We start from the raw sequence: 9,487 nt of genomic DNA, 5'->3' as shown, positions 1-9,487 counted from the left end.
CCCCGGATATGGGAGTTTCTAGATGTTCCGTCTTTTCGTCTCAGCTCCAAACTTTGTCTCTGTAACTCCTTCCATGGGTGTTTTGTTCCCAATTCTAAGAAGGGGCAAAGTGTCCACACTTTGGTCTTCGTGCTTCTTGAGTTTCATGCGTTTAGCAAATTGTATCTTATATCTTGGGTATTCTAAATTTCTGGGCTAATATCCACTTATCAGTGAGTACATATTGTGTGAGAAGAGGAGAGGTTGGGGAGGGGCCATGTGAGGAGAATGCTAGAAAGAGAGGGAGACTGTGATCAAGATGCAAAGTGAATAAATACATTTTTTAAAAATTAAATTACTTTTCCAAATTAATATATTTTTGGATCAATATGACTTACAAAGGACATAGGGTGGTACAGATGGGGAAAACCAAATTCAGCCTCAAACTTGGGTTGTGAACTTGAACATAGCATTGGGTAAATTTGGATTATGGAGTTGAACATAACATTAGGTAATTCATTTTTCCTACTATATTAAAATTTTTATTTAGCTTCTTGTGTAGATCAACAATTGATAACCTAGCACTAAGTCTCTAAATAATATGTCATATTAAAGGTTACTTTTTGAAATTAATAAAATATGAATACCTAAAAAGGTAAAATTAAATTAAAAAGAAAAAAAGGAAAAAAGAAAAGAAAGCAGAGCAGACTGAGTAAGCCATGATGAGCAAGCCAGTAAGCAGCTCTCCTCCAAGGCTTTGGCAACAGGATTTGCCTACAGGTTCCTACTGTGTTTGAATTCCTGATTTCCTTTTATGATTAACAGTGATATGGAAGTGTATACAGAAAAGACTCTCCCTTTGCATTGGCCATGGCTTATCATCACAGCAATGCTAAACCTATGATACTCTCCTACTCAGAGAGACCATGGATTTCTAATAACTCCTCAACTATGGATGGTGCCCTCAGTGGCTCTTTCCCCTCCGTGCTAAAATTTTAATGAGCTTGCTCCTCTGCAGGCTTTAGATCTTATCCAATTAAAAAAAAAAAGTAAAGAAGAGCACAAATGTATTATCTAGCCCAATGTCATAAAGAGAATTCCCTACATTATCTTCTAGTAGCTTCTTAATATGAATCTTATATTACAGCTTTTAGTATCTTTTAAGTTGATTTTGTAATTGGTGGAAGAAGAGCATACTGTTTGTTTGATAGATTACTTATTGGATACAGAAATCCAGTTTTCAAATATTTACCCAGATGGCATAATGTTAAATGAAAGAAACCAGGTATGGATATGTAAATAGCTATGGTCTTCCTCCCTAATAGAATCTAAGTAAAAGTAGTCTTAGACGAGCAGAATGTCAAAACCTATGCCTACAGCATGTTTAAATAATGTTAGCAATTGTTATGCCAATGGTTATGAAAGGAGGATAATAGTGAACAATTAATAAATCAGTGATATAGGAAGGCTTATGGGACTCAAGAGAAAATGTTTGTCTAATTCATGTGATTCATACCCCTATTCATTTCAGGATGGGAACGAGCACTCATTTCACTACAGGCAGAATGGGTTATATGTACATCACCACTGCAAAGACTCCATTGCACATGAGATCATTTACAGCACATTTTAGTGAAAGTCTCTATACCATCTGCCCAGTGGAGTTTCCAGCCCATGGAACTTACAGACTCACTCACTCATATATATATATATATATATATATATATATATATATATATATATATATTTTAACCAGAGAAATGACTGATACATAAAAAATCAGTGAAGTAGCAATTCCTTCAATGTAAGAAAGATTTTTATATTTCAATATTCATAGTGACAAGGGGATTTTTTTCCTTTTCATTATTTACTTATTGAATATCTATATGCCAAATTCTGAAAGGCGCAGACAAACATAAATGGGAACAATTTAGATATGGCATTTAACTTCGTGAAGTTTAAAAATCAATGAAATTATAATCATTCAACATTAACTTAATCTTTTGTATAGTCAAGAATGGTTTGAAAGGAATAATACATAGGTAGAATTGGGAAGTCTATAAACAAAAATGTGGCCCAACACTTGCTAAAGACATCATAGAATGATTGATACTTGAGGGAAGAAAACCTAACCAAATAAAGTATACCAGATTAGGTGTTAAGTGTGTGTGTGTGTGTGTGTGTGTGTATGTGCGCGCGTGTGTGTGTGCAGACATATAGTATATTTTGATTAAGCTCAACCCTCATTTCATCTTTCAAATTAACTTATCCCACTACCATTCCCTCCAAAGTCTGTAAGTTCCTTCTCATTTCCATTAAGTCTACTTTATATCACCCACACATGCATGGATATAGGGCAATCAACTGTACCATGAATGGCCTCCCAGATGTTGCATCTTTACAGAAAAACTTACTCTTCCTCTTTCAGTAGCTATCAGTTTTCAAAACTCCACAGTTAGGTGTGGAACTTTGTATCTACCTCTTTTTTCTGCTGGAATTTTTTTTTCTAGCTTGAGCTGGTCCAGGTCTTCTTGTATACTTATGCAAGTTCTTATGTTCAACTGCCTTGTACCTAAAAACAACAGTTTTCTGGTAGTCATCTATTACCTCTGCCTTTTAGACAGACTCTGGCCCCTATTTAATAATGATCCTTGAGCTTTAAAAGGGGAGTTGTGGTATGGATGTTGCATTTATGAATGAGTACTCTGTGCATTGAGCAGTTGTGAGCCTCGGTGTCTATTACCACTTAATGTATAAGGAATCTTACAAGGTGAGGCCTGAGAGAAGAACTCATTGTGTGTCTTTAGCAGTTAGTACAATATTATGTCCATTTAGCAGAATAGTAGTGGATTGAATTTTAGTACTAATTTAGAGTAGAATTATAAAAAAACGGATTATTTTATTCACTTGGATACAAAGATCCTTCAGCAGGAAATTAGCTAACCAGCCACAGGATTAAACTTCCTTGCAAATCCTTAAGTATTTGCTTCTAACTCACAAGTACTATCAATAAAGGATTGAAGGAATCAACATTCTAAGTTTATTGAAAGTGAGGCATACATTGTCAGGATGGAGGAAGAGTTTATCACTAGAAAATCCCAGCAAAGATGAATTCTATGTCTAGAAATAGGTTATTTATGGGTAAGCAAGATTACCACGCATTGTAGCAAGCACATATGAATATACTCTATGCCAACTCCAATTTTGAAAGCAAATGCAGACCATTCTCCTGTGTGCTTCTGGTAAAACAGCATGTGTGGACTACACTATATTGGGTGTGCATCTGTTCATAACTGCATGGTTTCCCTTTAACATGGTAATTATTTTGATAATGGATATATGAACCAAGCTAAGTTCATTGGAAGTGGTTTCCAGAATTGTTCCAAAGCTTAAGAGGACCCATCTATATTTAACTATGAAATTTACAAGCTTGTATCTGAAATTTAGATGTGATTAAATCAAGAAAACACAAGATAAAACTAATAAATAATGATGTAAAGAAGGAAAATGGACATAATCACAGTGGACTGGGAGTCCCTTCTTAAGATTACCTCTAACAGTATTCTTGACTCTTTACAACTACACAGGGTATTATAAATATGTTTTAGTCACAACATACTGATCATTTTTTTCATTAACCTCAAACAATGTGTCCTGTTAATTGTGAAACAATTAACTTCAATGATCATTTTAATTGAATATATTTTAGAAACAGTGTTGAAGTTTCCTCCACCATTAAACTTATAATTATACTAATTATTGAGAACTAAGAACATGCATATCAATTTTGTTCACTTGTATTGTTGGACACACAAACACATTTGCATTTTCTACACACACACACACACACACACACACACACACACACAGTCTTCAAACAAAGGTTAGCTTTCCTGGAGTTCAGATGCTATACTCAAAGATTAATGAAAATAAATAACCATCTCATTTCACTGACACATCTAAAAATCCACACCAGGTTTTCTTCCTTAAGCCTCCCAGCTGTACAGAAAACTACACAAACCAGGAAGGAATTTAATCCTTACTTAAGGAGATATGTTAATTTAGTTTTTAACTATAACAAGGACATCATAGAATTTGACTTAATTTTGAAATCTAAATGAGTATAAAATATCATTAATAGTATAAGTTAATTTCTTATCTAGAAATATTTCATAGGATACGCAGTCCAATCCATTAAGATAATAAATGGTAGACTTACCACCTACAGACTTCAGAAGCACAAGTTTTAACCTTCCAAGGTTAAAAAGTAAACTGGTAGCCAGGAAGATGCCATTTGTTCTCCTTGCTTTGTTGGTCACTCATTTGCTAGGCTGTTAAAAAAAACAATAAACACTCTTTCTTGATTAACTTCACTAGAAAATGTATTAGATGCATCATTATTAACAGATTTTTAAAAAAATATTCTTTAGTAAGTAATTTGGAATATTCTGTGTCATTAATATGACTTTTAATTAAGAAAGTCATATTTCTTTCATTAACACATGTTTGATTAAACTGTGGCCTTAGAGAAATGTGTCGCTGTTGGAACCTGTCAGAGAACGGCTCAATGTTCTTTCAACAAAGCAAATAGCTCACAGAGCAATTTACACTATTAAAAAGAATCTTCTTAGGGTGCACTGTTCTACTCTAATGGCTATGAGTAGCAATCCGTTATGGAATTTTAATGGTAGGATTATAACACCAGTTTCTAAAATGAATCATGGTTATTACCATTTAAGGTATGGCATGAATTGTGGTTGCAATTACTTAGAGACTTTCATAAAGCAATAATACCTGTATATCATTTTCTGGAGCATATCATTAACTTAGTAAGCTGGAGAGCTGTTATCACAAACCTAAGACAAAAGATGGGATGAAAAAGGAGGATTGCTATAAAGATAAAGACCTACCATTTACTCTAAGTAAAATTCAAGCTAGTTTGAAAATAAAGCACTAAAAGAGGAATGTTTCCATTTCAAGTTCAGAACCTTCAATGTATCTTTATTTGCATCTTGTGTGGTTTTAATGTAGAGAGGACGTTTGAAATTGCTGAGGCTAATGGGCTTTGAATGGTTTTACTTATGGTGTTCTTGTTAACGAATTAGTTATAGTTTGATATAAAGAAAAATTAACATGGATCTTTATGTGACTGAGTTAAAGTCTTTTGCCTGGTCTTATTTCTGTTGTTTTTTCATGTTTGACTGGTATCTCTTGGAGGCTTGCTCTTTACTAAAGGGAAAAGGAGGGAGAATGGATCTAGGAGAGAGTAGGTAGGTAGGAGTAAGTAGGCATGGAGGAAGGAGAAACTGTGGTATGGATGTACTGTGTGAGAGAAGAACCTATTTTCAATTAAAAAAAGAGAGATAGAGAGTAAAAGTTTCAAACTTGGGCCCCTCAACCCACTCCTCCTTTCTCTACCTTATATTTGCAGTTAGGTAAGTTCAAATTATGAAAGAACAGTATATTGAGACTATTAAAGCTAATAAAAATGATATAAATTTTTCAACACCTAAAACTTAATTAGAGGAAAATCTTGGACAGGAAGACAGGCTCCTCAAATACTATTAAGAGAATATTCCTTTTTGTCAGCTATTGTTCCATTCTCTTAGGATTTTCTCCCACCTTCTCAACATTATCCCTGAACCAGCAGACTTCTTCCTTTTATAAGTAATGTTTGAAAGCTCAATTATCTTCTTGCCAAAGGAATGAATTACAGACATCCTTAAAATCTGCCACTAAATTTGATCATAATTAGAAAAATCGTTTGAAGAGATTTCCTTTTCTTTTCTTTTTTTTACTATAGCAAGTCAAGGAAATATATTATCTCAGATACAAATGACACTTTTGAGAGTTTGTAAGCTACATTTTTCTGCAGGGCAAGAATTACTAAATTGAAATTGTGTTATCTATGAATTTATGCCAGATCTCTTTTTACAAATTAATTCAATGATTGCTACATTAGTCTCTCAGATTTTATTGATACTGCTTCATATGAAGTTTAGTGGCTCACCAGAAAAAGTATTAAATTAGCCGTTATAGGTATAAGAGGGTTGACGTGGATCTCCTTAGGTTTTTGGTTGGCATGTCTCAAGATCAGAGTGAACTTGAGGCACACTCTTCACTTGATATACAGAAGCAATGGAAATAATTGAAGAGACAAACCCTTATAAAAACCCCACCTCCCAGCATCCCACCAGATAAACTGAGACTCCACACTGACAAAGCTAGGCTGATTCCCTGACAGGTTTTAAATTGGCAGTTGAGGAGACTAGGTCTAAATCTCTGTTTCCAAGAACTGGGCAATTTCAGGCAAGTACAGACCTCAGAAGCTGCCCTGACACCTGACATGAGTCAAGGACAATGGGTCAGCAGCAGTTTCCAGACCTCCCCAACAAGTTTCCAGTCCTGAAACACAAGTAATGAAACATCTATAGAGATGGACCCAACAGATTAACATAGAGGTCACCTATCCCAGAATTCCTTAACATGCTTTAAATCAAGCCTGCAATCTCACTTGGATGTCTCTCTTTGTTGGTAATGGGAGGCCCCATCATGCTGGACTTCTGCAGAAAAAAACACTCTTTGTATTTATACACTATTTGAGTTCAGAGTATCATTTTTGGGTGAATCATGGACCCTTACAAGACCAAGGTCAAAGCCAAGAACAATGATTAAAGTGAATGTTTAATGGAAGAATTTGCTGCTCATTTAGAGCATGGTTAAAATCTGGTTTCATCGTAGAGACTCAGAGAGGAACAGGGACAATTTCTTCATTTATCAATATCTTCTTTGGTCTACACATATTTTCTTCTTTTTTTTTATTAGGTATTTTCCTCATTTACATTTCCAATGCTATCCCAAAAGTCCCCCATACACTCCCCCCACCCCCCTACCCACCCACTCCCACTTTTTGGCCCTGGCGTTCCCCTGTACTGGGACATATAAAGTTTGCAAGTCCAATGGGCCTCTCTTTGCAGTGATGGCAGACTAGGCCATCTTTTGATACATATGCAGCTAGAGTCAAGAGATGCGGGGTACTGGTTAGTTCATAACGTTGTTCCACCATACTTTTAAGAATATGGTGGTTGGAAAGACACTGCATGCTTGACTATGGAATTTGTAATTTAGCCAAGACTAAATGAATTGTTCATATAAGTAATGATTTCCAACTATGAAATATATTTAGATGTCTGTGGCAGTAAAGCATCTTACTGAAATATGAAACAAAAGCTCTATTTTGTTGCAATATTCAAGTGAAGCTACCTGTTATGAGCAAAAGCTAGAGAAATTAAGAAGAGAAAGAAGTAAAAATTTCCATAGAACTCTTAAACAGAGAGACCTTAACTGACCAATTAACTAATAACAATTTAAAACTAATGTAGATAGAAGTTGAGGAGCCCCTCTTCTTGCAAACAAGCACAAAAGCAACTGGTGGAAAGGAAATAAAGATGGTGGGCAGAGGACAGTCACAAAGAACTGTATTGTGGCATATTCAGACTAACATGGGCACTGTCACAATAACCAATGCTGAAAGGATGTTTCCAAACTATGTTAGAATTACAGGCTGCATACTGTTCTCTCAACTGCTTAGAAGAATCAAGAGGCAGCTGTGAGCCTTAGCATTCACCATCACAATGAGCATGCTCATCAGTTCACTGCCAGCTCCTTCAATTTAGAACAGAGCATTTTCCCAGCTGGACAGACAGAGCACTGTTGGAGTTTGTCCTGATTCCTGGGTAGCCCACTGCTACTGAGGAAAGGCATGCTTCCTGAAGGAGGGCAGGGTTTCTTTGTTTTGTTTTTTGTTTTTTGTTTTTTGTTTTTTGGTGTTTTGTTTTGTTTTGTTTGATTTGGTTCTTTAGATATCAAAAGGTGAGTTTAATTGACTGGCAAAAAGAAAGCTGGTGAAAGGAAGGAAGGCAAATTTTGTCTGGTAGGAATTAGAACCCAGGAGCTCCATAATCATCCATCGCCTACCTGCAGTTATAATATGGTTAAAAATGCACATGTTCAGAACTTCAGGGAGCTCCTGGATTCTTCATTTAAGATCCTGTTCAACTGTGGCCACTGTGTAACACTTCTGCTGAGTTAGTCTCTGAACCAAGCAGTCATGGAATAGGCTTCTTTGTGGGTGCATGACAATCAAATTTTGGATGCTTGAAGATTCTAATGCTCTTGATACTTCTCCAGTTTGTCAGTTTCAGCTATGACACAATCAGTTACACAAGGGGTATGCTTGGCATACAGACAGTCTGTCACTGACTGCACTAAGCCCTTTTTGTCTTTAATGGAAAAGTTAGGGAAGTTGATTAACAATGAGAATTTGGTAATAGGAGCCCAGTTGTGTATCACATTAAAGGTACAAGTGGGGGTGATGTTGAGGGGTTTCTCCTTCCTTTAGGACACTCGAATCTTTCTTTCTTTCTTTTTTATTCAGACTTCCATCTATCCTCTTCTTTAAGTCTCTCACCTCTGATGAAAAGCATTAGCTACATAGTCACCTATTTACCTGTTTTCCTTCTCTTCCCTGCATTCACGCCTCACACTTATGTCTTCTAGTAATGCAATCTTTATGGTGCCTTCCAGGAAGTCCTTGGGCTTTTAGCCTGCTGCCCTGGAGGAGGATATTGCTCAGAAACAGTGATTTAATCCTCATCTTCTTTCATTTCTGGTCATCTTCCTCCTGCATTTTCCTACTAATATTTCCTTAGGTCACTGATTATTAAATAATCATATATATATATATATATATCATATGTATGCATACATATATATATGATGGCTAGGTAAGTATAATATACTTGATATTAATATGTCAATTATTTCATAATTTAATGGCAATATATTTTATTAATAATTATGCATGTATATATGTATATATATCTGAAGCATCAGATCCATGGGTTATAATCTTTTGCTCTTTACTTGGTTTAGGTTTTAGTTCACATAGTGTCTTCAAGGCTTATCAACTTTGTGATATATAACAGAAGTCAAACTTTCTGAGTCTGAAAAGCCTTCCATTGTTGGGACATCTGCAGAGTGTTAGTGTCTTCTGGATGCTGAAATGAGGGTCTTCCCACATAGTTTGAAGAAAACCCATCATAGTATATTGAACTCTTAATTATTGCATGTAGTCATGGTTTTCCTAGAATGGGTGAATGCTTTGTGAGGAAACTCTGTGTGTGTCTGGACTTCCTGGCTGAGAGGATGAATGCTATTTCAGTTTTTTGTTTGTTTGTTTGTTTGTTTCTTTTTTGTTTTGTTTGGTTTGGTTTGGTTTGGTTTGGTTTGGTTTGGTTTGGTTTGGTTTTTGGTTTTTGGTTTTTCGAGACCAGGGTTTCTCTGTATAGCCCTGGCTGTCCTGGAACTCACTTTGTAGACCAGGCTGGCCTCGAACTCAGAAATCTGCCTGCCTCTGCCTCCCAAGTGCTGGGACTAAAGGCGTGCGCCACCATGCCCGGCTATTTCAGTCTTATTAACTTGTGCACATCTAGATTTCTGAAATGTT

The 9,487-nt window shown here is 35.8% G+C and overlaps 1 pseudogene; it reads right to left on the bottom strand.

Annotated features, from left to right (window-relative positions):
- Positions 1-7,837: 7,837 nt before the first annotated feature.
- LOC110310068 (rRNA-processing protein FCF1 homolog pseudogene) lies at positions 7,838-8,510 on the bottom strand (annotated as a pseudogene).
- Positions 8,511-9,487: the final 977 nt, after the last annotated feature.

This window comes from Mus caroli, unplaced genomic scaffold (assembly GCF_978045245.1).
Source record: "Mus caroli unplaced genomic scaffold, Mus_caroli_1 scaffold_16, whole genome shotgun sequence".
NCBI lineage: Eukaryota > Metazoa > Chordata > Mammalia > Rodentia > Muridae > Mus > Mus caroli.
Note: the sequence above shows the minus strand (reverse complement) of the source record. Positions and strands in the feature narration are given on the sequence as shown.